This window comes from Scyliorhinus torazame, chromosome 8 (genome assembly GCF_047496885.1).
Source record: "Scyliorhinus torazame isolate Kashiwa2021f chromosome 8, sScyTor2.1, whole genome shotgun sequence".
NCBI classification, from domain to species: Eukaryota; Metazoa; Chordata; class Chondrichthyes; order Carcharhiniformes; family Scyliorhinidae; genus Scyliorhinus; species Scyliorhinus torazame.
The window spans coordinates 207,078,173-207,105,982 of record NC_092714.1 but is presented as its reverse complement, the minus strand read 5'-3'; the positions used below and the strand labels follow the sequence as shown (position 1 = coordinate 207,105,982).

The following is a 27,810-nucleotide window of genomic DNA, read 5'->3' as shown; positions in this document are numbered from 1 at the left end:
ACTGTGTGTAAATAAATGAGCATTGCTTTTGAACTTACTAACTGGTGTATCGAGTCATTGATCAGTATTCGGTTCTGAACCTTGTGGCGGTATCGAAAGATACCTGGCGACTCTTGAGCAAACGTAATTAAACAGAGCCAAATTAAGAGACAACAGCAAGTTAGCAACAGGCTGAGATGAATATAGAGAACTGGGCAGAGAGATGGAAGGGCAGAGATGTTTAGGTAGAGAGTTAGATAATAGACCAGCATCTTATCAAACAGTCAGATCGAAAAATGCACCCACACAAAATCTTTACCAGCTTTTGAAAACTTACAACATTGTAACCAGAACAGCTTACTAGTCAACTAAAATTGATATTTGCCCCATATTCTGGTACAATTGGGGAATTTGCAGCAGCACCTGCAGCAATAATGTTTTCATCCTGACCCACCCCCACCCACCAATGCTGTGGAGCTAATGCTGTTGCTATGGAGAGGGGTAAGTCCCATCAGTTTAGCACTGTGCTGTGTGCTACCAGAATCTGTACTGCATTGCACTTGAGCATTCAAACCTGGATGGGTGGGAGCTTCCTTGTTGACTCAGTGAATCGAGCTGATAAAACCAGGATGAGGGGAATTTAATTGAACCAATCGCAGCAGGTATGATGGGGATGACGATGGAGGGGGAACCTTGGGAGGGGTGGGGGAGGGAAAGGCGGTGGTGGTCAGGGGCATTGGATGGAAGTACTTGCTGGTGTTAGGAAAACAGTCTCCAAATATGTTAGAGGTGGCAAGGCCCCAATGTGGGAAACCCAACAGCGGCAGCAGGATGTCAATTAGGCTTGCTAATGAGTCACTTGATACCAATTATCCCTAATGCCATCGGAATTTAATGGCAGCTGAAGGATTAAACTCAGTGCCCGATCGAGGGAGCTGGCATTGGGAAGGAGGTGCCATTGAAAGCCACCCCACCCATGCCTGAACTCCTGAACTCCGTCCATCCCCTCCAGTGACTCTCAACCCCCATCCTGCCCTACTCACTCACGTCAGGAGATCCAGCAACGATCCTCAGCCTGGGCGTTGGAGCATTACCAACAGAAGCCACCACTTCTGATGGAACTGCCAACAATGGAGACTTGCCAGCTTTTGATTGGCAAGCACTTAAAAAGCCTTGGGCCTCCCCCATAGAAGTAACACGGGGCTGCCACCAACTCTCCAATTGGTGGTGGGGATGGGAGGGCCCCATCGCTAGAAATAAACTTTGGCACCCCATCACTTGAGATAAACTTTGGCAGGATATTATATAGTAGGAGCAACACAGATCAGTCCATTTCTATCCTCAGCCGATGCCTATGCACAGGAACTTGCTGGATAACAATGAGGAGTTGAAATCCTGAAACATTCCTCACCCTCAACAATTAACCCAATTGTCATGCCCCTTCTTCACTCTGCCTGAGTTTACCTTGGTCTACCCTAAAGTAGAACTCGCCTCCGGGTTATTAACCAGGCAAAGGTGATGTTGCTCTTTTATCTTTATTAATAATAACCACAAGACGCGAGTACGTTCCGTGTACTGGATAAATGACCACACACCCAGTATATTAGTTCAATTACTGTTTATTATTAAACATAGGCTTGGTTCTATGCGTAATAATCTACAGGCGGTTACACATTAAACTACACCTTACAGCTGAAATTACCTTTGCTTAACTTTTCAAGTGACCGGCTCTGTGCAGGTGAGATAAGGGGCGTCATTCTCCGACCCCCCGCCGGGTCGGAAAATGGACGTTGGCTGCCGTGAATCCCGCCCCCGCCCCCGCCGAAGTCTCCGGTACCCGAGATTGGGCGGGGGCGGGAATCGGGCCGCCCGGTTGGCGGGACCCCCTGCTCAATTCTCTGGCCCGGATGGGCCGAAGTCCTGCCCAGAAATTGCCTGTCCCGCCGGCGTAAATCAAAGCTGGTATTGACCGGCGGGACCAGACGGCGTGGGCGGGCTCCGGGGTCCTGGGGGGGGCGCAGGGCGATCTGACCCCGGGGAGTGTCCCCACGGTGGCCTGGCCCGCGATCGGGGCCCACCGATCCGCGGGCGGGCCTGTGCCGTGGGGGCACTCTTTCCCTTCCGCCTCCGCCACGGCCTCCACCATGGCGGAGGCGGAAGAGACTCTCCACACTGCGCATGCGCGGGAAACTGTCGGCGGCCGCTGACGCTCCCGCGCATGCGCCGCATTTCTGTGCCAGCTGGCGGGGCACCAAACGCCATTTCTGCCAGCTGGCGGGGTAACAAACACCATTTCCGCCAGCTGGTGGGGCGGAAATCCCTCCGGCATCGGCCTAGCCCCTCAATTTTGGGACTCAGCCCCCAAAGATGCGGAGCATTCCGCACCTTTGGGCCGGCGCGATGCCCGTCTGATTGGCGCCGTTTTTGGCGCCAGTCGGCGGACATCGCGCCGTTGGGGGAGAATTTCGCCCAAGACCTTTATCGCGTGTGGCGGCTGGAAGTCTTCAGGTACGTCTAGGCTGCGGCTTGTCCTTCAGGTAGCGATCGCGGGTCCTTGAACCTGACTGGTCGATGTGCTGCAGTTGGTGGGGCAGAGGCCGGTCCCAAAAGAGAAAGCATGTTGGTCGTGCAGTTCCTCTTACCCTCCGATCTTTCGCGCTCCTTTGGGCGGTCCCAACTCGGGATCCAATGGATCGATGGGATTTTGATCACCCTAATCGATTCTGGCCAATTTGGGGCAGGTACCTTGATAGCTGGGCGGAGACTAGTTGTTATTGTCCAAGGCACGTATGCACATCCAGATAAGGTAAATAGGCGCCCCCGAGTCTGATACTGCTGCTATGTTTCAATCTGAGTCCATTGTCCTGGGGAAATTGATGATTGACATTTAGCATGTGCAAGTATCCCTCTGCACAATACACAGGGGTTGTGTATCGTCTGTGTCTCAACCTGACCACAATTCCCATTATCCTTTGCGGACGGCCATTTTAGATGGCCACAGTGAGAACATAGGTCGTCACCCCCGCTTGCAGCAACGTTAAGTCCGATACCCTGAAAATGGCCACCAAAGGATGTTAAGAATTACTTGTAAAAAAAATTCAGACTACCCAATTATTTTTATTCCTATTAAGGGGCAATTTAGCGTGGCCAATCCATCTACCCTGCACACCTTTGGGTTGAAGGGTGAGATCCATGCAGACACGGGGGAAATGCGCAAACTCCACACGGACAGTAACCCGGGGCCAGGATCGAACCCGGGTCCTCGGCGCCGTGAGGCAGAAGTGCTAACCACGGCGCCATTGTGCCACCCATAGGAGGTTACGAATTACAGACATGGGGCAAAATTCTCCGCAATCGGCGCGATGTCTGCCGACCGGTGCCAAAAGCGGCGCAAATCAGTCCGACATCGCGCCGCCCCAAAGGTGCGGAATCCTCCGCACCTTGAGCGGCCAAGCCCTGACCTTGAGGGGCTAGGCCCGCGTCGGACTGATTTCCGCCCCGCCAGCAGGCGGGAAAGGCCTTTGGTGCCCCGCCAGCTGGCGCGGAAATGGCTTTGCCGGGCGGCGCATGCGCGGGAGCGTCAGCGGCTGCTCACGGCATCCCCGCGCATGCGCAGTGGAGGGGGTCCCTTCCGCCTCCGCCATGGTGGAGACCATGGCGAAGGTGGAAGGAAAAGAGTGCCCCCACGGCACAGGCCCGCCCGCGGATCGGTGGGCCCCGATCGCGGGCCAGGCCACCGTGGGGGCACTCCCCAGGGCCAGATCGCCACGCGCCCCCCCAGGACCCCGGAGCCCGCCCGCGCCGCCTTGTCCCGCCTGTAAGAGAGGTGGTTTAATCCACGCCGGCGGGACAGGCATTCCAGCAGCGGGACATCGGCCCATCCGGCCCGGAGAATCGCCGGGGGGGGGGGCCCGCCAACCGGCACGGCGCGGCGCGATTCCCGGCCCCGCCGAATATCCGGTGCTGGAGAATTCAGCAACCAGCGGGGGCGGGATTCACGGCGATTCTCCGACCCGGCGGGGGGGTCAGAGAATCCCGCCCCAGGGCGCAATTCTCCCATCGGGAGACTAAGTCCCGACGCCGGAGTGAAAACCGGAGTGTTACACTCCGGCGTCGGAGGCCGTTCCCAGCCCCCTATTCTCCCGCCCCCGGGTGGCTAGGAGCGGCGCCGCATCATTTACGCGCGCCGGGTCTTGGCACCGCGTAAGAGCGGCGCCACGTAAATGAGGCAACTGCGACACCCGCGCATGCGCGGTTGCTGTCCTCCCCGCGGCCGCCCTACAAGAAGATGGCGGATCGATCTTGTGGGGCAGCGGAGGAAAGGAGGACCTCCTTCAGAGAAGCCGGCCCGCCGATCGCTGGGCACCGATCGTGGGCCAGACCCCTTTTGAGCCCCCCCCCGGGTGCAGGAACCCCCCTCGCCCCCCCCACAGGCCACCCCCCCAGCGTTCCCACGCTGTTCCCGCCAGCAGCGACCAGGGGCATCATTCTCCGACCCCCCGCCGGGTCGGAGAATCGCCGGGGGCTGCCGTGAATCCCGCCCCCACCAGTTGCCGAAGTCTCCGGCACCGGAGATTCGGCGGGGGGCGGGAATCGGGCCGCGCCAGTTGGCGGGCCCCCCCGCTCGATTCTCCGGCCCGGATGGGCCGAAGTCCCGCCAATAAATTGCCTGTCCCGCCGGCGTAAATTAAAGCACTGGGGCGAAATTCTCCCGGAACGGCGCGATGTCCGCCGACTGGCGCACAAAACAGCGCCAATCAGACAGGCATCGCGCCGCCCCAAAGGTGCGGAATGCTCCGCACCTTTGGGGGCCGAGGCCCAACATTGAGGGGCTAGGCCGACGGCGGAGGAATTTCCGCCCCGCCAGCTGGCGGAAAAGGCCTTTGTTGCCCCACCAGCTGGAGCGGAAAAGCCATGTCGGGGCGGCGCATGCGCGGGAGCGTCAGCGGCCACTGAAGGTTTCCCACGCATGCGCAGTGGAGGGAGTCTATTCCGCCTCCGCCATGGTGGAGACCGTGGCGAAGGCGGAAGGAAAAGAGTGCCCCCACGGCACAGGCCCGCCCGCGAATCGATGGGCCCCGATCGTGGGCCAGGCCACCGTGGGGGCGCCCCCCCGGGGTCAGATCGCCCCGCGCCCCCCCCCCCCAGGACCCCGGAGCCCGCCACGCCGCCTTATCCTGCCGGTAAATAGGTGCTTTAATTTACGCCGGCGGGACAGGCAATTTATCGGCGGGACTTCGGCCCATCCGGGCCGGAGAATCGAGCGGGGGGGCCCGCCAACCGGCGCGGCGTGATTCCCGCCCCCACTGAATCTCCGGTGCCAGAGACTTCGGCAACCGGCGGGGGCGGGATTCACGGCAGCCCCGGCGATTCTCCGACCCGGCGGGGGGTCGGAGAATGACGCCCCCTATTTACCGGCGGGACAAGGCGGCGCGGGCGGGTTCCGGGGTCCTGGGGGGGGTACGGGGCGATATGGCCCCGGGGGGATGCCCGTCTGATTGGCGCCGTTTTGGGCGCCAGTTGGCGGACATCGCGCCGTTTCGGGAGAAATTCGCCCCAGGTGTGGATGGCGCCGGCGGGAACCTGTCGTGTTGGGCAGGCCGCTCAGCCCATCCGGGCCGGAGAATCGCCGCTCGCCCATTACCAACGGCAAGCGGCGATTCTCCCAACGGCCAGCCGTGATTCACGCCGCGCCGGTTTGGGGGGGGGGGAGGGTGGGAGAATCTCGTGCGGGTGACGGGACAACGTGGCGGGACTTGCGTGGTGCCCGGGCGATTCTCCCACCTGGCGTGGGGGGGGGGGAGAATTCCGCCCATGGTTCTCCTCAACAGGGAGGATGATGGTGACAAGGGAAATGAGGGAAATGCCTTTTGCAAAATGTTACGAATCTGGAAACATCAGAACATGTTCGCTCCAGAGAGTTGAAACTTTACCGACAGTTCCTCAAATTTCACAAATAGCCCCTCCATGAAGAAGTCCCCAAATCTCTCAAGACCCTTCCCCTCCCTCAATCTAAACGTCATGTCTAAACGTAATGGCACAAAAAGCTAGTTTCCCCATATAGGGGCCAACAACGACATGGAGATAATCTTATAATGTTGTCTAAATTGCTTCCACATTGTCAGGGTGGATACCATCACTGGGTTCGAAGAAAACCTCGCAGGAGAGAATGGAAGCAAGGTAGTTACCAAGGCACTCAAACTAGAGCCCCGATAAGGACCCGCCTCCATCTGTCTCCATATGGAACTTGGATCACTAACCAACCCCAACACCTTCTCAATATTGGTTGGCCAATAATAAAAGAGCAAATTGGGTAATGCTAAAACCCCCTAACTGTCTATCCTTTTGGAGAAACGTCCTACAGATCCTTGGAGTCTTACCCGCCCAAATCAAGGGGGACACCAACTTGTTAACCCGAATGATGCACGGTCAATTACAATCAAAGACAAGGTTGTAACATAACTGAAGGCTTTAATCGACTAGAACTGTTCTCCAGCAGCTTCGGTACAGAAAATGAGGGCTGCTGGAACGGCACCCGTTCTTATACCCCGCCTGTCAAGGCAGAGCTACATACCAACAGCCAATGGTAAACTCCTAGGTTTAACCAATGGTCTTCAGCCTCTTGGGTACTGTAATACCTGATAATTCACCACATTCACCCCCTGTTAAAAAAGAGTCCAGAGGGGGTGGTGGCCAGTGGTTACAGTTGCATTTACATGGTATGATCAGATATGGAGGTACCGTGATACCTCCTTACAGAGTTGTCGAGAATATTTACAAGCGTGGAAGATATAGTTACAGTGAAACAATCAGTCGGTCGGGTGGCCTGGTCGTCCTCCTGGATCGTCTGGGCTTCGGTGGTGATTCTGGTGGGGGTCTGGGTGTCTGCGACTCCGGGAGCGTGGCGTTGGCCTCCATGGCAGCTTTGTCACCCCTAGACGGCGCTGGTGGGGCAAACGGTTGGCCCGAGATGGAGGCGCCTGTAGGGGGCGTCGGTGGGTGGGAGGGCCTAGGCAGGAGTGGCGGGAGGACTGACCCTCCACTGAGGTGCTGTGTGGGGGGGGGGGGGTAATGGTTCGGATGCGCGTGGGGTTCCGGCGGGCACCAGGTCCCGAAGGGAGACTATCTTGCCGGCCGTCAGGGAACGCCACGTAGGCGTACTGGGGGTTAGCGTGCAAAAAGGACTTAGGGAGAAAAGTGAGGAAACATTGAAAAATAAATAAAAAACCTTAGGAGGATATAGTCTGGACAGCGGGAGGTTATCCCACTTTTGCAAGTCCGACTTAACCCCACTCACCAGACTAGCATGATTCAATTTATGAAGCGAGGCCCAATCATGGGCCACCCGGATTCCCAGATAATGAAAGTTAGATCTGGCAAGACAAAAAGGTAACATCCCCAGACTGGCTCCCCTCCCTGTGGTTTGACTGGAAAGTACTCGCTCTTTTCCAGATTCAACTTATACCCTGAAAAGGAGCTTCATTATCTCATCCATAGTGGAGACTGGATCCATTATATAAAGGAGCAGGTCATCTGCATACAAAGACACCCTCTGTACACTCCTTCCCTGCCTTATACCCTTCCACTTTTCGAAAGATCTCAACGCTATGGCTCATGGTTCAATCGTTAAGGCAAACAAAAACAGAGATGGTGGACCCCCTGCCTTGTACCACAATTTAAAAAAAAACAACTCAAGGCATTATTGCAGACAAGAGCCATGGGGACTTTATAAGTTCATAAGATATATGGTCGGCATGGTGGTGCAGTGATTAACACTGCTGCCTCGTGGCACTGAGGACCCAGGTTTGTTCCTGGCCCAGGGTCACTGTCCGTGTGAAGTATGCACATTCTCCCCGTGTCTGCGTGGGTCTCACCCCCACAACCTAAAGATGTGCCAAGTAGGTGGATTGGCCACGCTAAAATTCCCCTTAATTGGAAAAAATAATGGGTACTCCAGAGTTATAAAAGAAGAAAACAATATGTTCAGAAGGTACAGGAGCAGAATTAAGCCATTTGGCCCATTGTGTCTGCTCTGCCATTCAATCATAGCTGATCTCATCCTGGCCTTAACTCCACCGACGTGCCCGTTCTCCATAACCCTTCAACCCATTACCAATTAAAAATCTGCTCACTCCTTCTTAAATTTACTCACTGTCCCAGCATCCACGGCACTCTGGGTTATCAAATACCACAGATTCACAACTCTTTGGGAGAAGTAGTTTCTCCTCAACTCTGTTTTAAATTTGCTACCCTTATTCTGAGATATGGGGCGTCATTCTCCGACCCCCCGCCGGGTCGGAGAATGGCCATAGGCCGCCGTGAATCCCACCCCCGCCCCCGCCGAAGTCTCCGGTACCGGAGATTGGGCAGGGGCGGGAATTGGGCCGCGCCGGTTGGCGGGACCCCCCGCTGGATTCTCCGGCCCGGATGGGCCGAAGTCCCACCCAGAAATTGCCTGGTCCCGCCGGCGTAAATCAAACCTGGTATTTACCGGCGGGACCAGGCGGCGTGGGCGGGCTCCGGGGTCCTGGGGGGGGCGCGGGGCGATCTGACCCCGGGGGGTGCCCCCACGGTGGCCTGGCCCGCGATCGGGGCCCACCGATCCGCGGGCGGGCCTGTGCCGTGGGGGCACACTTTCCCTTCCGCCTCCGCTATGGCCTCCACCATGGCGGAGGCGGAAGAGACTCTCCCCATTGCGCATGCGTGGGAAACTGACAGCGGCCGCTGACACTCCCGCGCATGCGCCGGGAAACTGTCAGCGGCCGCTGACGCTCCCGCGCATTCGCCGCTTTTCCGCGCCAGCTGGCGGGGCAACAAACACCATTTCCGCCAGCTGGCGGGGCGGAAATCCCTCCGGCGTCAGCCTAGCCCCTCAATGTTGGGGCTAGGCCGCCAAAGATGCGGAGCATTCCGGACCTTTGGGCCGGCGCGATGCCCGTCTGATTGGCGCCGTGTTTGGCACCAGTCGGCGGACATCACGCCGTTGGGGGAGAATTTCGCCCATGACCTTTCGTTCTAGAATGCCCACAAGAGGAAGCATCCGTTCCACATCTACTTTATACAATAGTCAAGCCCGCAAAATGAATTTTTCCCCAAACTGAATCTCCCAAGGATCTTCAAAAGATACCCTCACTGCACGCTTTCACACGCTTTCTTGGTATCTATGGATACAATCAGTGTTAGCTCGGGCACAGGAGAGGGGGAAAGAGCAATATTCAACAATCGTCGCGTTTTGGTTGGCAATTGCCAACCCTTGACAAAGCCTGGTCTTCTGCAATAACTTCTGGGAGACAGAACTCTAATTGTATTGGCAACACGTTGGCTCGTAGTTTGGTCAATGCGTTCAAAAGCGATATGGGTCGATATGACCCACATTCTGTGGGTCCTTGTCCTTCTTTAGGATCAGAGAAATAGAAGCCTGTGCAAGTGTAGCGGACAATGAACCCTGGGGCAAAGAGTCATTGAACATGTCCTATATAGATGGAGTCAACTGACCTGCAAATGTCTTGTATAACTCAATGGGATATCCATCAGGGCCAGGGCTTTGCCTGTTTGCAATGATCCAATGCCTTTCAATATCATGGGTGGCGTGGTAGCACAGTGGTTAGCACTGTTATTTCACAGCTCCAGGGTCCCAGGTTCGATTCCCGGCTGATTCACTGTCTGTGGGTAGTCTGCACGTTCTCCCCGTGTCTACGTGGGTTTCCTCCGGGTGCTCCGGTTTCCTCCCACAGTCCCGGAAGACGTACTGTCAGGTAATTTGGACATTCTGAATACACTTGGGGGCAGTTCGTCGGCCTGTTCCAAAACTTGTTCAAGGTTAGCAACGAGGAGTAAGCTAAGTAAAAGAAAATAGTTGAGGAACCAAAGGACTGCGCAACCCGGGTGGGGTGGGGGGGTGGGGTGGGGGGGGGCTGGGGGGGGTGGGGGGGGGTGGGGGGGGTGGGGGGGGGCTGGGGGGGTGGGGGGGTGGGGGGTGGGTGGGTGGGGGCTGGGGGGGTGGGGTCGGTGGGGGGGGGGGTCGGTGGGGGGGGGGGGGGGGTCGGTGGGGGGTGGGGGTGGGGGTGGGTCCGTGGGGGGGGGGGGGCATCACATATCTGCCTTTGGGATCCGTCACGGCCTTGGTAGAAAAAATAACCTTTTTATTGATCAAAATTGCTACACCTTGGGCCGTACTGTCAAAACCCGAATGAAATACCTGGCTCACCCACCCCTTCCGCAATCTGTTCTGGTCTTTTAGCTGCAAATAAGTCTCCTGCAAAAAAACCACATCAGCACTGAAATGTCTCAGGTGAGCAAATACCCTCAACCTTTTCACTGGGCCATCCAATCCCTTTACATTCCAAGTGACCGACCGAAGTGGGGGCCTCACCGCCACCCCTCCATCCCGGAGTCAATTATTTCCACTAAAAGGGACTGTCAAGGAACTGCTTAGAGAGTACAGGCGCAAGGCCCACCCAAGATGGCCACCAAACCCACCAACAAGTCAAAATGTATAGAAATCTGTCATCACCATCAGCAAACTAAACTGTCGGGAGATACCTCATGCGCAACCTCTCCCTACATACCGCCACTGGACGTCCCACTGGACAAACTTAATGATATACTAAGGGGCATATTTTTTTTTTTCAATGCTGTGTGTTAACATTTTTGCTGCAACCACCCTTCAGTTCAAGCATTTCCTACGATTCCTAACATATAGGGCCTGGCACTCCGAATCAATTACTGCTCAATATCCTCTTTAATGCAGATATTCTCTTTTCTCTCAAAGTTGCTTAAATAATTTGCATCCAGCGGGTTAAATATATATGTGATTTTTATTATAGGTATTGCATTGACCCAGCATTCCCCCATGGAGCTAATTGCATTGATGTGAAACTGCCATCCCTTTTTCCAAAGGATCTACTGCAGTTTTAAATGAGAGCCTAAGGGAATCTACAAAGCACAAATGTTGCCACAAAGATTTCAAAACCCAGAATAGAGTTTTGTTTCTCAAACTTTCAGGTTTTCTTTACCAGTAACTCATTAAACCATTTGTCAAAAGGGGCTGACGTACAATGGTGTTAGCTATGGGTCATCTGACTTCCTTGAACTCAAACTTAAATGACCAAAGCAGCGGCCACTGGACAGATGTTTTGTTGTCGTGAATAATGGCACCAATTAGATAGAGTACATGGCAGCTGTGGGTGGGGCTTGGCGTGCTGGTGAATGAACTGAATTGTATTCCGTGTCAGTGCAATGAGTTGTTTAATATCCTGCTGCTCTCTTGTCACATTGCTTGTGACAAATTGGTAAGCTATGTAATAAAGAGCAGAACATTATGTGCACCAGCATGAATGTTATACTGCAATCCAAAAATAGCCATCTCCCGAAGAAGCAATAATTTCCAGCATTTGCTAAATTCAGCAGACTCCTATTAAGCAGGAAAAATAGCGATGTCATAAATTGATTTAGCCCCCCAAAGGAAATTGCATGTTTTGACAGTGCACGACAAACAACTTACATGTGTACAGCGTAGTTAAAGCAGATAATCATCCCGGCTCTTCACAAATGCATGAGGAAACTTGAATCTAAGTCAATGAAGGAGAGACTAGGTGGGACTACTGAGGAACAAGATAAAGGGGGAGAGTCAGAGGAGTTAAATTCCAGATTGACTACAGCGCTGAGGACCCGGGTCCAATCCGGACCCCTAGTCACTGTCTGTGTGGAGTTTGCACATCCCCCCCTGCCATGTCTGTGTGGGTCTCACCCCCACAACCCAAAGATGTGCAGGGTAGGTGGACTGGCCACGCTAAATTGCCCCTTAATTGGAGAAAATAATAATTGGGTACTGTAAAATTAAAAAACAAATCCAGATGGTGAAATCAAGGGCGAGATTCTCCCCCCCCCCACGCCAGGTGGGAGAATCGCCGGGGTGCCGCGTGAATCGTGCCATGCCGCCCCGACCCCTGCACGCGATTCTCCCACCCCCCCTGAAACCAGCGCCGTGCCATTCGTGCCGGGCCGCTCGGAGAATCGCGGCAAACGGCGAATGCCGATTCTCCGGCCCAGATGGGCCGAGCGGCCACTACGATACGACAGGTTCCCGCCGGCGCCGTCCACCCCTGGTCGCTGCCAGCGGGAGCTCACCGGGAGCGTTGGGGGGGGGGGGGGTGGCCTGGGGGGCGGGAGGGGACTCCTTCACCGGGGGAGGGGGCCTCCGATGGGGTCTGGCCCGCGATCGGGGCCCACCGATCAGCGGGCTGGCCTCTCCCCCCACCCGCCCCGGGCCTACCTCCTTCCGCGAGCGGCCCCAGAACACCGGCGCCATGTTGGTGAGGGGCCGGCGCGCTTAAGAAGTTCCCCGCGCATGCGCAAGATGGCGCGGTGCCCATTTGGCGCTGCGTAAGGACGCTGGAGCGGCGTGAACTGCTCCACCGCCGTGCTGGCCCCATGTTGGGGCCAGAATAGGTCGTGCCTGGGCCCTGTTCACGCCGTCGTGAAACGCAATGGCGTTCACGACGGCGCGGGCACTTGGTCCGCGCCGCGGAGAATCGCCCCACAAGAAGGCAGAAGGGACGGCTGAAAAGGTGGATAATTAAGCGGCTGAAGTCAGAAGTACAAAAAATATGAAGTGATATTGTAGAATTTGAGAAGTTACAGAAAAATAAAGGAAGGTTGAGGTCAGTGATCTTAAACACAAGGATGAGAATTTAAATTTGTAGTATAGGGAAACCAGGAGCCAATGTAGGACAGCACAGACAAGGATGATGGGTAAACAGGGTTAATTGGGGGATAGGATATATCTTCAAGTGAAGTTTGGATGAGTTGAAGTTTTTGGAGAGTACATGATGGAAGGGAGGTTGGTAAGGATAAAAAATGGGTTAATCCAATTTGTATCTGGCAACAATATGAATAGGGATGTCGGTAGGGGGTGAGATAATGCTAAAGGAGGGCAGTGTTATGTGGAGGAAGGTATTCAATGTGATATGGGTGGGTAGTAGTTCAAACGCTCAGCAGAGAAAGAAACATTGGATTTAAACAGTGCCTTTCTTGACCTCATGACATGCAAAAGTGGTTTACAGTCAATTAAATTCTGAAGCATAATCACTGTTTTAATGTAGGAGATGTGGCAGCCATTTTGTGCACAGACTGGTCACACAAACAGAAATATAATAATGGTCAAGTAAGTTTATTTTTAAGTGAGGGCAGCACGGCGGCACAGTGGCTAGCACTACTGCCGCACGGCGCCAAGGTCCCAAGTTCAATCGCGGCTCTGGGTCATTGTTTATGTGGAGTATGTACATTCTCCCCATGTTTGCATGGGTTTCATCCCCACAACCTAAAGATGTGCATGGTAGGTGGATTATCCACGCTAAATTAGAAAAAATGAATTGGATAGTCTAAATTTATTTTTAAAAAGTTTACTTTTAAGTGATGTTTGGTGAGGGATAAATATTAGCCAAGACATCAGGAAGAACTCTCCTGCTGGCCTTCAAAATAGTGGCATGAAATGGCGAAAGGTGGCACCTTTTACAATGCAACACTCCTTCACTATACTGCCATGAATTATTGTGTTGTTATAATTATATAAAGGAACCAATCACTCTTAAGAGATGCACAAAACACAGATTATGGGTTCATTTATTTTGACCAGGCACCTGAGAACAGATAAACATGGATAGAAAACTTGAAGATGTCAGAGAAGTGCTGTGTTCTGCTCACAGTCAAAAGTGAAACCAAGACAGGACCACATTGCACACTAGTGATGGTATACTGCTGTCCCTTAAAGAGAAAATGCTGGAAAATCTCAGCACTTCTGGCAGCATCTGATGGGAGAGAAAAGAGCTAACCTTTCAAGTCCAAATGACCCTTTGTCGAGCCTCTGAACAAGGTTACCCCAGAGCTGATGCAGATGATAGGACACAACTGTGAGATTCAGGAGGGAATGTCAGCGGCATTCCAGCAAGTGCTTAACCGATGGTAGGAGTTCCATAAGGGGCTGGTTTAGCACAGGGCTAAATCGCTGGCTTTGAAAGCAGACCAAGGCAGGCCAGCAGCACGGTTCAATTCCCGTACCAGCCTCCCCGAACAGGCGCCGGAATATGGCGACTAGGGGCTTTTCACAGTAACTTCATTTGAAGCCTACTTGTGCCAATAAGCGATTTGCATTTCATTTAATTTCAAAGGCTACGGGTGTTGGAGATGATGCTAATAATGCGTGGCACCAGGGCGGCACGTGGTGCAGTGGTTAGCACTGGGACTGCGGTGCTGAGGACCCGGGTTCGAATCCCGACCCTGGGTCACTGTCCGTGTGGAGTTTGCACATTCTCCCCCATGTCTGCGTAGGTTTCACTCTCACAACCCAAAAATTTGCAGGTTAGGTGGATTGGCCACACTACATTGCCCCTTAATTTAAAAAAAATCGGGTACTCCAAATGTATTTAAAAATAAATAAATAAATAAATAATGCGTGGCACCAAGGTCAACACTGCTGGGAGTGAAGGTACACACACTCTTGGCGGGTGGGTTTGTGGGTGAATGTCGGAAGGTTTGCAGAGTGATCAGCCATGGAGTCCCACCGTGGCCCCCATCCCGGAGGATGCACGCAACAGCGACTACCGACATTTAAAGCCACTGCTTGGGCGGCACGGTGGCATAGTGGGTATCATTGCTGCCTACGCCGCTGAGGACCCGAGTTCAATCTTGGCCCTGGGTCATTGTCTGTGTGGAGTTTGCACATTCTCCCTGTGTCTGCGTGGGTCTCACCCCCACAACCCAAAGATGTGCAGGGTAGGTGGATTGCCCATGCTAAATTGCCCCATAATTGTAAAAAAGTAATTGGTACTCTAAATTTATTTTTTAAAAAGCCGCTAACGGCTTTAAAATGAGAACGAGATGAGACTGCGTGCAGTCTTCCGACCATAAGCAGCAGCAGTGAGTGTGTTAGCGCTTCCTGCACGTACACTTATGTCAAGTGCTCTGTGAGTACATGCTTTTGTTGCTAAATCATGGTGGCGAGCTTCTTCCATTTTCTAACAGCCAGCAAGCAAGGCAAGAGGGCAGTGAAGATGGAGCATTTGTTAGAAGGAAGAGACGACCGTGATCTGACATCTAAATCAGTTGGAGAGAGCTGCACAGGAGAGTCCATGGAATGACAGAGGTGTGCTAGTGTTGGCCCGATACAGAGCTCCAGGGTCTCTGGTGAGCAGCCTAAGCAGAAGAAACTTAACTTGGGGACAAAGCAGAATAAAGGTAATTTCTTAAGGTATGGTTTTGTTAATTGTGCCAATGCAAATAGGATGCAAAGCCCTTTTGTGCGATATGCAGGGAAGTAATAATAATAATAATCTTTATTGTCACAAGTAGGCTTACATTAACACTGCAATTAAGTTATTGTGACAAGCCCCTAGTCGCCACATTCCGGCGCCGGTTGAGGTACACAGAGGGAGAATCCAGAATATCCAAGTTACCTAACAACACGTCTTTCGGGGCTTGTGGGGGTAAACCGGAGCATCCGGAGGAAACTCACACAGACACGAAGAGAACGTGCAGATTCCACACAGACAGTGGCCCAAGCGGGGAATCGAACGTAGGAACCTGCTGTGAAGAAACAGTGCTATCCACTGTGCTACCGAAGATTTTCAATGGGAAGTGATGGGTGGAAAATTCCTTTTGAGGCTGAGATCCCAGAGTCACTTACTAACTTACAGCTGACCCCAGATGAAAGGCTAAACTGCTGTACCTGACCTGTGGCAGCACATTAAAAACATGCAAAAGTTCATCAGCATTTTGGAGTAGCATCTCCCAGGAATATCACATGCTGAGTAAAACAAGCATTTTGTTGCTTTGTCTTTCACAATGACCGACATGTGCGAGGTTGGATTTTCAGTTCCCACAAAAATGACGACAGCACAAAGGAACTGGCAGAACTATGCACCTGATATGTGCATTGCCCTCTCCTCCTGTGAATCTGATTGGAGTGCGATTTTGAGGACCAAGTAGGTTCCCCTTTTACATTAAAGATAAGCAAAGGTGGTGTGGGTCGTGAAAGTCAGCAGGCATGGGGCCCAGAAAAAAACGTTTGAAAAATACTGCTTTAGGGGATGAATTCTGCCATCCTTACCGACATGTGACTCCAGATCCACTGCGATGTTGTTGACTCTTAACTTCCCTCTGATATGGTCTAGAAAGCCACTCAGTTCAAAGGCAATTAGGGATGGGCAATAAACGCTAAGCCTTTTCAGTGTTGCCCACATCCCATCAAAGAATAAAGAAAATTAAAAGTTTCTGCATCATTTGGCAGTTTCACACTATACAATATGATTGGAAGAAAGCATCTGATCCAGGGCAACTGTTTGCTTCTTCATTTACTCTAGTTAGAAAACATAATTGTTTAAGAGGGAATTTAAAAAGGAAATTAGGAGGGCACAAAAGAGACAAGAAAAGATACTGGTAGGTAACAAAGGAAAATCTTAAACTGTTTTACAAGTACATCAAGGGTAAAAGGATAATTAGGGATAGAGCAGGGCCCATTAATGACCACGGTGAAAATTTGTGGAGCCGGAGAATGTAGGCAGGGTTCTAAATGAATACTTTATGTCAGGGTTCACTCATGAGAGGGGCAGTGTGGGTAAAGGAATCAGGGAGGACCATAATAAAATTAGAGAGAGTAACATAGACAGAGAGGAGGTTCTAAGTCGTCTGACAGGCTTAAAAGTAGACAAATCTCCAGGGCCACATGAAATATCTCCCAGGTTGCCGTGTGAGTCAAGGGGGGGAATAGCAGGGGCGCTGGCAATAATTTTCAATTCCTTTTCTGACTACAGGAGAGGTGCTGGAGGATAGCCAATGTTGTACTATTATTTAAGAAGGGAGGAAGGGATAAACCAGGAAACTAAAGGCCAGTCAGTCTAACCTCAGTAGTGGGGAAAGTTATGGAAGCAATTCTGAGAGATAATTCATCTGCATTTGGAGAGGCAAGGATTAATCAAAAACTGTCAGCATGGTTTTGTTAAGGGGAGGTCACATCTGACCAACTTGATTGCATTTTTCAAAGTGATGACCAGGTGTGTAGATGAGGGAAATGCATTTGATGTAGTCTACTTGGATCAGCAAGGTTTTTCATAAGGTCCCACATGGGAGACGTATAGCGAAAGTAAGAGCCCATGGGATCCAAATAAATTTTGCAAATTGGATTCAAAATTGGCTGAGTGGCACCAAGCAGAGGGTGATGGTCGAGGGGAGTTGTTCAGACTGGAAACCTGTGTCCACTGCCCAAAAGGATAGTGTTGGATTTATAGCTGTTTGTGATTTATAGAAATAATTAAGATATGAATGTAGGAGGAGGTTTGATCAATAGGTTTGCGGATGATACGAAAGTTGGTGGGGTGGTAAATAGTGAGGAGGATCGCTTTCAATTACACGAGGATATAGTCAAGCTGGTTAGATGGGCAGATCAGTGGCAAATGGAATTCAATCTGGATAAGTGTGAGGTGATGCACTTGGGCAGGACAAACAAGGCAAGGGAATACATGATAAACGGCAGGACCCTGGGAAGCACCAAGGATCAGAGGGTCTTTGGTGTGCATGTACACCGGTCCCTTAAGGTATCAGAGCAGGTGGATACAGTGGTTAGGAAGGCATATGGTATACTTGGCTTTATTAGCCGAGGCAGTGAGTTTAAGAGCAGGGAGGTTATGCTGGATCTGTATAAAATGCTGGTTAAGCCACAGCTAGAGTATTGTGTGCAGGAGGGATGTGATAGCACTGGAAAGGGTGAGGAGGTTTACCAGGATGTTGCCTGGGCTGGAGAGTTTTAGTTAAGAAAGGAGATTGGATAGACTTGGGTTATTTTCCTTGGAGTCGAGGAGACTGAGGGCGGAAATGATTGAGATCTATATACTTATGAGGGGTATAGATAAAGTAGACAGGAACAAACTTTTCCCCTTGGTGGATGGGTCAATGACCAGGGGGCATAGATTTAAGGTAAGGGCAGAGGGTTTAGACGGGATGTGAGGAAAAACCTTTTTACCCAGAGGGTGGTGGGCGTTTGGAATTCGCTGCCTGAAAGGGTGGTGGAGGCAAAGACCCTCACAATATTTAAGAAGTGTTTAGAGGTGCACTTGCGATCCCAGGACACACAAAGCTGTTGTCCAAGTGCTGGAAAATGGGATTAGAATGGTTAGGTGGTTGTTTTGTCTGGCACAGATGCGATGGGCTGAAGGGCCTTTTCTGTGCTGCATAATCCTGTGACTCTATGACCAGTAGGGTTGTAGGTCCAATCAGTGCTGAGTTAGCTGATCTTATTAGGAAGCCATAGGAAGAGGAGTAAGGAGTTTAGCCCCTCAGGTCTGTTCCGCCATTCAATGTGATCGTGGCTGAACTGCAACCTAACTCGACCTTTGCCCCACATCCCTTACACATTACAAACACCTATCAATTTCAGATTTAAAACTAACAATTGATCTAATATCAACTGTTGTTTGCAGAGGAGAGTTCTACCTCTTTTTGTGTGAAGATGCACTTCCTTATTACAAAATGACTCCCCAACCAGAGAACACAGTGTGGAGAGAGAGAAATTATCTATGAATGTCCTGAAAACTTCCAGCAAGTTACTCCTCAGCCTTCTAAATTACACAACTCCAATTTGTGTAATTTCTCCTCATAATTTAGTTCTTAGAGCCCAGATACCTTTCCGGCAAATCCACGTTGCACTCACTCCAAAGCCAATGTATCCTTCCTAAGACAGTGCCCCGATCTGCTCACAGTACTTTTGGTGTGGTAATCAGAGTTTTGTACAGTTGAAGCATGACTTCTACCCCTTATATTCTAGTAACCAGGTATAAAGAGCATTATGCCATTAGCTCTTTGTTAAATTATATTTTATGTTGTTCAAGACATTTTATGATCTATGCATCTGGGAACCCAAATCTTTTTAGACCTCCACCTTTTCACCAATTAGAAAGTTCTATCCTTTTTAGATGATAATTCGCTCTAGTATTCACACAAAAAAGTCATCCAGAGTTCCTGTTCTCAAGCAAAACAGAAACCCTGCTGGAAAGCCAGCGTGTGTGAATATTGTATGAGCACAGTGAGGAAAGAAAACACAGCAAGTGTTCCTGCTCCTGATCATTTTTTGATCACTTCTGGAATGTGGACGTGCTTGGATGCGTGAGAACAGGATTGGCCTTGGCCCACAGTAAATCAGCCAACACATTTTTATGTATAAACATTTAAATTTCTACATGCTTCCGTTATCATTCCACGTAATTCTTCACACAAGTACCAGGGTTGTAAGTTCAATAAATAACAAAAAGTAAAGGAGTAAAAATTCAGCATTAAAAGCCATGGTGGTGTTTTTAAAATAAATTTAGAGTACCCAATTATTTTTTTATAATCAAGAGGCAATTTAGCATGGCCAATGCACCTACCCTGCACATCTTTGGGTTATGGGGGTGAAACCCAACCAGACACGGGGTGAATGTGCAAACTCCGCACAGACCCAGGGCTGGGATCGAACCTGGATTCTCAGTGCTCTATTGCTAACCACTGCAGCACCGTGTCGCCCCTTCAATGATGGTGTTTAATTAATGTGTTGTGGCGATTAATTCTATAGGTTAGTTAAGTCTTGCAAACCATCTGCCTGACATGGCACCAACGCCAGGATTCTCCGAGCCTCCGCGCCGAAATTGCGTGATCGGGTCCGACACCTTCCCGCGATTCTCCGCAGACCGGAGAATCGACGCCAGTCTCGTGAGCACAGTCGATGCCGCGGCAGTCGGGGGCCATTGAAAAAGGTCCCTGCAGCGATTGTCCGCCATCAGTTGTCCGAGTTCCTGCCAGCATGGTTCTAACATAGTTCCACTTGCTGGACACTCAGAGTGGTGGCTGCCGCGGTCGCCCTAGTGGGGGGGGGAATCTGTCACGGGGGGGGGGGGAGGGTGGAGATCCTCCAGGGCAGCTAGGGTTCCGGTTGGGTCCACCGATTGGCGGGCGCGCGTGATCTGGGGGGGGGGGCCTTTATTCTTGTGGCCGGCTTGCTGTGTGGGTCCGCCATGTTGCGCGGATCTGCGGCTGGAAGTGCAGGGCCCCGTATCGGCAGCCAGAACTGCGTGGAGAACTCCGGCGCACTGCTGGCCACCTTCAGGTAAGTGAATCAGTGGGCCAAGGGGCCCATTGACGCCGGCGTGAAACACTCTGATGTTACGCCGGCGTCAACACTTAGCTGCCGTTTCGGAGAATCCTGCCCCATATTCCTTTGCAGCTGATAGGCAATATGACCTCTGGTTAAAAATCTTCAAGTTGCAGCAATATGTCAGAGGAGATGACTCTGATGGATATAACCATTCATCTAATCCTATCACCCTGTGATGTGTTTACATACTGAGGCAATTATCTTACCTGAATTATCAAGCCAACAATATCCCTTTCAGTGAATTGGATCTGTAAATCCAATACATTTTTCTGTCTGTACCCATTATAGTCTGTGCTCGAATTTTATTAAGGGAGTGTATTTTTTACCCAGATTAGATTACTTGGCACAACAATCACAGTCTGAATTACATACAGTTTACTTCATCTCTCACATAATTGTGATCAATTTTATCCTTCCATTATGATAAACAGGTTAAACAGTTCATTGTTAAAGACAATCAACATTCTGTGAATAAACAATGAATTCCATTAATAATAAAAGACAGGATATAATGAGCAAAGAAAAATGTAGACAGAAAAATAGTCTGGGTTACACACGACATTGATTCAGATAAATATTTTCATAGCATTTAAAAAGAACTGTTAAATTCCTTATTGTGCCACGTTATTTTTAAAATTTAGAGTACCCAGTTAATTTTTTCCAATTAAGGGGAAATTTAGTGTGGCCAATCCACCTAGCCTGCACATCTTTCGGTTGTGGGGGCGAAACCCACGCAGACACGGGGAGAATGTGCAAACTCCATACGGACAGTGACCCAGAGCCGGGATCGAACATGGACCTTGGCATCGTGAGGCAGCAGTGTTAACCCACTGCGCCACCACGCTGCCCTATTGTGTCATGTTATTTGCATACACAGTCGCGCCGTACAACATGGTGCCAGCCGCGCGTGGACCCGGCCTGCCAGATAGTGCCCCCCTGTACCCCCGTCGCCACCCCGGACCACCCTCCACCAGTTTCCCCAGCCCCCGCCAAAGCCCCCCGCCCAGTGGAATCGCTCCCCGCCGCCCCCACCCCAACTGGGGCGACACTGGACACAGTCCAGAGCCGCCATTCGAGGTTGATGAAAACTCAGAGCACACCTGTCCCACGCCATCGGGAATTTGGCCCATCAGGGGCGGAGCATTGGGGGAGGGCCTTCAGGTGACGTCCTGAGGTAGTCCCAATGGCGTGCGGCATACTCACCTATAATGCCATTTTGGAGGGGGTGGAGCAGCCATTAACAGGCGCCACCCCCGATTTTGGCGTCAAAAGGGATTCTCCGCCTGATTGTCGATTATGATATCGGTGTCGGGCAAAGGAGAATCCAGCCCTCAGAGATCGTGGATTTTCACAACAGCAAAACTGGTGCTAAACCTGGATCGATTCAGCAACTGTGAAGGGTCGAGCATCAGTGCCACGTGGAAAACAATCGATTCCAATGGAAAACGGTGCAGGATTCGCCAGGTCTGTGATTGACACTCGGGAGGCTGGCAAGCTGCAGCCGCATATACAGATTACAATCCCCACACACACTCATCCCAGCCAACAAGATGGCACTGGTTGTGCAGGAGCACGCCCAAAGAGCTGAGGGCATCTGGGGGGGGAGGGGGGTGACCTGGGGGGATACCTAAACAACCCGTGGTCCTAAGTTAACGGTGGGCTCTCAGTGGCATATGCAGCTGCATGGCTGCCTTTCCGGATGTGACAATGGTGTTCCGTGCCCATCCACCCCGACCCCACAGCCCATCTCCTGGCCATCCCCCAGCTCTCCCCCCGGTCTGGCAGAAGCCCCCCAGCCAGTAGCAAAACTCTCATCAAACTATGGCAACGTTGGATACGTTCCGTCCCCCCTATCTCTCCTTCAGCATCCACGACGCTGGTTTCACAATTACTTTTAAAAAAAATTATTATTATTCTCCTCCTTTTTCACATTTTCTCCCAAATTTGCACCCACCAACAATAAACAATAAGCAGTAACGAATATAATGTCAATCCCCATATCAATAACAACAATCCCATCCTCCCATCAAACCTACAAACATTAGCCCGCATGTTAACACAAACAAATGACAAAAAGGAATCAGGAATCACCCATAGTCACCATTAACACGCACCGTCCCCCTCCCCCCAACCCTCCCAATCACCCCCCTAACCTAATGTTTGATGTTATCCAATTCTTGAAGGTGCATAATGAATAATGCCCATGAATTGTAGAACCCCTCCATCCTTCCCCTCAGTTCAAATTTAACCTTCTCAAGAGTCAAGAATTCCAACAGGTGCCCCAGCCACGCCAGTGCACAGGGTGGAGAGGTTGCTCTCCATCCCATCAGGATCTGCCTTTGGGTGATCAATGAAGTGAAGGCTACAACATCTGCCTCTGCCCCCGTTTCCAACCCCAGCTGGTCCGACACCCTGAACATGGCCTCCCGAGGGCCCGAGCAGTTTCACATGCACCACTTTAGAGATTACCCTAAAAACCTCCTTCCAGTAATCCTCCAGCTTTGGACAGGACCAAAACATATGAACGTGATTTGCAGGCCCGCCCCCCCCCCACAACATTCACACACATCTTCTACCCCTAAAAGAGCCAGCTCATCTCGCCCTTGTGAGGTGTCCTCCATATACCACCTCAGCTATGTCAGCCCCAACCTCGCGCATGAGATGGAGGCATTCACTCTCCAGAGCACCTCACACCAGAACCCCACCTCCATACCCTCTCCCAACTCTTCCTCCCACTTTGCTTTGATCCCTTCCAGTGGTGCCTTCTCCTCTCCCAAAATAGCCCGTAAACCGCCGACACTACCCACTTCTCCAGTCCCCCCTCCAGCATCTCCTCCAGTAATGTGGAGGCCGGTTCCACTGGGAAGCTCTGTATCTCCTTCCTGGCAAAATCTCAAACCTGCATGGACCTAAACACTTCTCCCTGCTCCAGCCCATACTGTGCTTCCAGCTCCTTCAATCCTGCAAACCGATCCCCAAGAAACAAATATTTTAGTGTCTCAAACCCTTTCTCCGCCCATTTCCGAACATTTATATCCCACTTCCCTGGCTCCAATCTGTGGTTCCCCCGAATCGGCATTTCCCTTGACTTTGCCCCCTGATATGCCATCAATGAACACACAACGAGTGGTGAACGTAACTGAGGCTTTAATACACTAAACAGAAATCCCGAACTGGATCAGAGGCGGAGACCAGCCACCTTTATACATGAGCCCAAGAGGAGAAGCCACAGGCAGAGCCAGCAGGGACAAGCCCAAGCATGTAACAATACAATACAATACAGTGGTTTACCACACCCCCAACCCAAAGTGTTGGCGAAACTGCCTCCAAATTCTCAATGAAGCTATTATTACCGGACTCCCTGAGTATTTCCCTGGGGCCATCGGGAGCGGCGCTGTTGCTAGTGCTTTCAATCCTGACCCCCTGCACAAATTCTCCTCCATTCTGACCCACTGGGAATCAACCACTCTGACCCAGCTCCGCACCTTCTCCACATTCGCCGCCCAGTAATAATACATCAGGTTCGGAAGACCCAAACCCCCTGCCTACCTTCCTCTCTGTAGCAGCACCTTTCTAACTCTGGCCACCTTCCCTCCCCACATGAACGAGGTAATCATTCCTTCAATCTCTTTGAAAAATGCCTTTGGCAGGAAAATCGGCCAAAGAATTGAGAATTTGGAGGCAGTTGCGCCAACACTTTGGGTTGGGGGTGTGGTAAACCACTGTATTGTATTGTTACATGCCTGGGCTTGTCCCTGCTGGCTCTGCCTGTGGCTCCTCGGCAGGATTGGAAAATAAACAGAAATCGCGGCAACACGTTCATTTTAACCACCTGCACCCGACCCGCCAGTGACAGAGGGAGACCATCCCACCCTGCCAGATCAGCTTTCACTCTCCCCACTAAACGAGAAATGTTGTAACTACAGAGACCCCCCCCCCACACACACTCCTGGGCAACCTGCACCCCCAGGTATCTAAAGTGAGTCCCTACCCCACGGAATGACAGCCCCCCTACCCCTGCCCCCACCCCCAGCCAAGACACCACAAAATACTCAATCTTGTCTAGATTTAATTTGTACCCCGAGAAAGACCCAAACACCCGAAGCAGTTCCAATATTCCCCCTGTTGACACACTCGGTTCCGACACGTATAACAAGTCATAGGCATATAAGGACACCCTATGTTCTATCCCCTCCCGCACTATCCCTTTCCATACCCCTCAACTTCTTAATGCGATGGCCAACGGCTCAATCGCGAGTGCAAACAGCAGGGGGGACATAGGACATCCCTGCCTAGTCCCACGTTGGAGAGAAAAGTATCTCGAGCTGATGTTGTTTGTGCAGACACTCATCCTCGGCTCCTTATATAATAGCTTTGGTCCAATCCCAAGCTGCTCCAGAACTGCCATCAAGTACCCCCATTTTACCTAGTCAAAAGCCTTCTCGACGTCCAATGCCACAACCCCCTCTGTTTCCTTCCCCTCTGCCGGTGCCATAACCATGTTCAATACACTCCTAATGTTCGAAAAGAGCTGCCTCCCTCTCACAAACCACGTCTGATCTTCACCTATCACCTTTGGGAGGCTCTCTTCTAGCCTACCTGCCAGTACCTTCGCCAATATCTTTGCATCCACGTTTAAAAGTGATATGGGCCTAAACGACCCACACTCCGTCGGATCCTTATCTTTTTTAAGCAACAGGGAAATCGCTGCTTGCTCCAAAGTTTGTGGCAACACCCCCTTCCCTATCGCCTCCTTAAACATCCCCACCATCAGGGGTGCTAGCTTATCCTTGAATTTTTTATGTTATTCCACCGGAAACCCATCCGACCCTGCCACCTTCCCCGACTGTATCCTCCCAATCGCATCTTTTATCTCCTGCGCCATTATCGCTCCTTCTAATGTAGCCCTGCCCCTCCTCCCCTAACCTTGGGTACCCCAGCCCATCTAGAAATTCCTGCATCTCTCGGTCTCCCCCAGGTGGCTCTGGCCCGTACAATCTCTCTTATAATTCCTCAAATTCCTTGTTAATCAGATCCGGGAGCCACCACCAACTTCCCTGCCCTGTCCCTCACCTGAACAATTTCCCTTGCTGCCACCTCCCTCCGAAGCTGACCCACTAACGTACCCTCCATGCTCGTAAACTGCACCCCTTCATCGCCTCAGTTGGCGCACCGCCTTCGGTTTCACAATTTTTAAAAGCACAAAACGTGGCCCATCGCAGGCCGCTCAAAAGCAGCGTCATCGCTGAGTACGTCACACGCCGTCGGGATGGCCTCAGGACATCACTTGAGGCCCTCCCCTGCTCCCCTGATACCCCCCCTCCACTCCGGACATAGCCGCAAAATCGGAGAATCCAGCCCTCAGTTCTCCTGCCGGGGGATAATCGCCGTAAATGTGCACTGCCGCATGTACCACCGGCGACAAACTATCCAGCACGTGCAAATTGGCCAACACTCGGGCAACAGACAGCCCGTGGGATTTCTGCCCCGCTGGCGTCTCATTCTCTGAGGTCGGGATTAGCCCTTAGAGCCTGACAAGCAGCTTTTAAGCGTGACAATTACACCACTCTCTCATTCCAGCAAGAAGATGGCAACTCGAAGAGCTGCCACTCGCTTTTTAGATGCCAAAATTGATAGATTACTGGATGCCATCGAGGAGAGAAAGGACACCCTCTTCCCCAGGATGGGGCAGAGAGCCAAACCTGACCTTCTCAATCAGTCTTGGAATCAGGTGGCAGAGGCCATCATTGCTGCCGGCGTAACGAAGAGGATCAACAAGCAATGCCGTAAAAAGAACAACTTCCTTCTGAAAACTCAGATAAGTGAGCAACACTTTGCTCCTGGCATCACTCTTTTCCTTCACCCTTCAAACCTGCCTCTAATGTCCCAGAGGCCAACAATACCTCTCTACATTTCCCTTACAGACCACCCTCTACGAACCCCCAATACATGAATTGCCGTCCTTGGCCAGGATCCTTGCACACACATGCCAACAGCTACAAACCCGTCATCAAACACGTATCCCAGCATCTGAATATATTTTTTCTGTGTCCTGAAGGATAAATTGGCCCATAACTGCTGGGAGCGAGGGAAAACCAGACAGGGCATCGCATACTTATGGGTCCACAATCCGTTTGAAGAAACGGCACTGCAAATCGCCAGGGTGGTTGAGGAGAGGGCAGTGGGTCGAAAGGAGTTCGGCATGAGCCAAAGATGTGAGAGGCCAATACAACGCAAATGTCCCTATAGCAATGGCTCTATCATCTCCAGTAGATCTGTCCCTCCCAAGTTCTCAACCCTTGGCTTTTCTCTTGCAGGATCACCATCAGACGAGGCCGGGACATCCAGAGTTGCTGCGCCTCATGAGACCCTCAAGACACCCCAGAATCACAAAAATCTCAGCACTACTGTCAGCTGTACCATTTGCCATCCCAGAGACTGTCACATCCGCGGCTAATGCTAGTGATCAGGCTACTGCGTCATCCTCTGGCGCGCACCATATGCATCAGGTGGAGGCACGGACTCCCGGGGGAGTAGATGAAGGCAGTGACTCCCGAGGGAGCAAATGGTTGGAGGGTAGCCCGGGCCCAGGGAACAGCTGTCACCCATGTGGTGATGTGCATCAATATAAATGCATGTAGGCTAGCTAGACACTAGAGGGAGCACCAGAAACATCACACACACACACTCAACCAATAGATCAGTTAGATAGGATACGACAAATGGACATTCATGACACATAAGGAGGTGACACGACCACAGGGGGCCATTACACCAACCCATATATAAAGGATACCACACACATGATCTGCCTCTTTCCAGTGGAGACAGTCAGTGAGTACAGACACAGGGTTGATTCAATATTACACCCACCACGTGGATTGCAGCAGCTGGTTAGTCAGTCTGGGTAGCTATAGTAGGATTAGCAGTAGTGTCGAACCCAAGTAATAGAAGTGTAAATAGTTTAATAAACGTGTTGAAGTTATCTCCACGTCTGAACCTTCCTTGTCAAGTGCACCACAATGAAGCCGCTTATGTTACACCTACAACATAACAAATCATGGTACCAGGAGTGAACTGTTTCAATCCACATAGCCATACCTCAGCGTACAGTGACAACCAGCAATGATACCCAGGCAAGATGTTCGAGATCCGGGTTCCGCAGCAGCTCCAGTGCCACGGCGATCTCCGCGAAAACTGGCGGGCATTCAGGCAAAAATTTGAAATCTTCCTGGTGCCAGCCGAACTAGAAGACATGGCCGATGCTGGAAAAACAGAGCTTCTCCTCACCATCGTCGGTGACAGAGCAGAAGAAATCTTTTAAAAATTCAGGTTCTCCAAGGGGCAAAACAGGAGCGACTTCCAGGCAGTCCTGGACAAATTCGGCAAATACTGTGAGGAAAACACACTCCAACCAGCAAGAAAAGGTAAGAGAAGCGGCAGTACACACCACGATGCCGAGATCCCGGAACAGAGAAAAAGTTTTGATCGGCGGCCATCATGCTAAAGGGACTGCACTTGCACAGTTGCGCGAGAAGCGCACAGAATGGGAAGGTCCGTTTGCGCATGTGCGAGACGCCGCACATGCGCAATCACGAAAACGGCCATCGGTAAAGGAACAACAATCTGCGCATGCGCAATCGCTTCCTACGTGC

The 27,810-nt window shown here is 51.5% G+C and overlaps 1 long non-coding RNA gene across 1 annotated transcript; it reads left to right on the top strand.

Annotated features, from left to right (window-relative positions):
• Nucleotides 1-582: 582 nt before the first annotated feature.
• On the top strand, nt 583-27,537 carry LOC140428817 (uncharacterized). Its single transcript, XR_011948901.1, has 3 exons — nt 583-641; nt 15,001-15,213; nt 26,473-27,537. It is a non-coding gene; the product is annotated as an uncharacterized lncRNA (long non-coding RNA).
• The last annotated feature ends 273 nt before the right edge of the window (nt 27,538-27,810 follow it).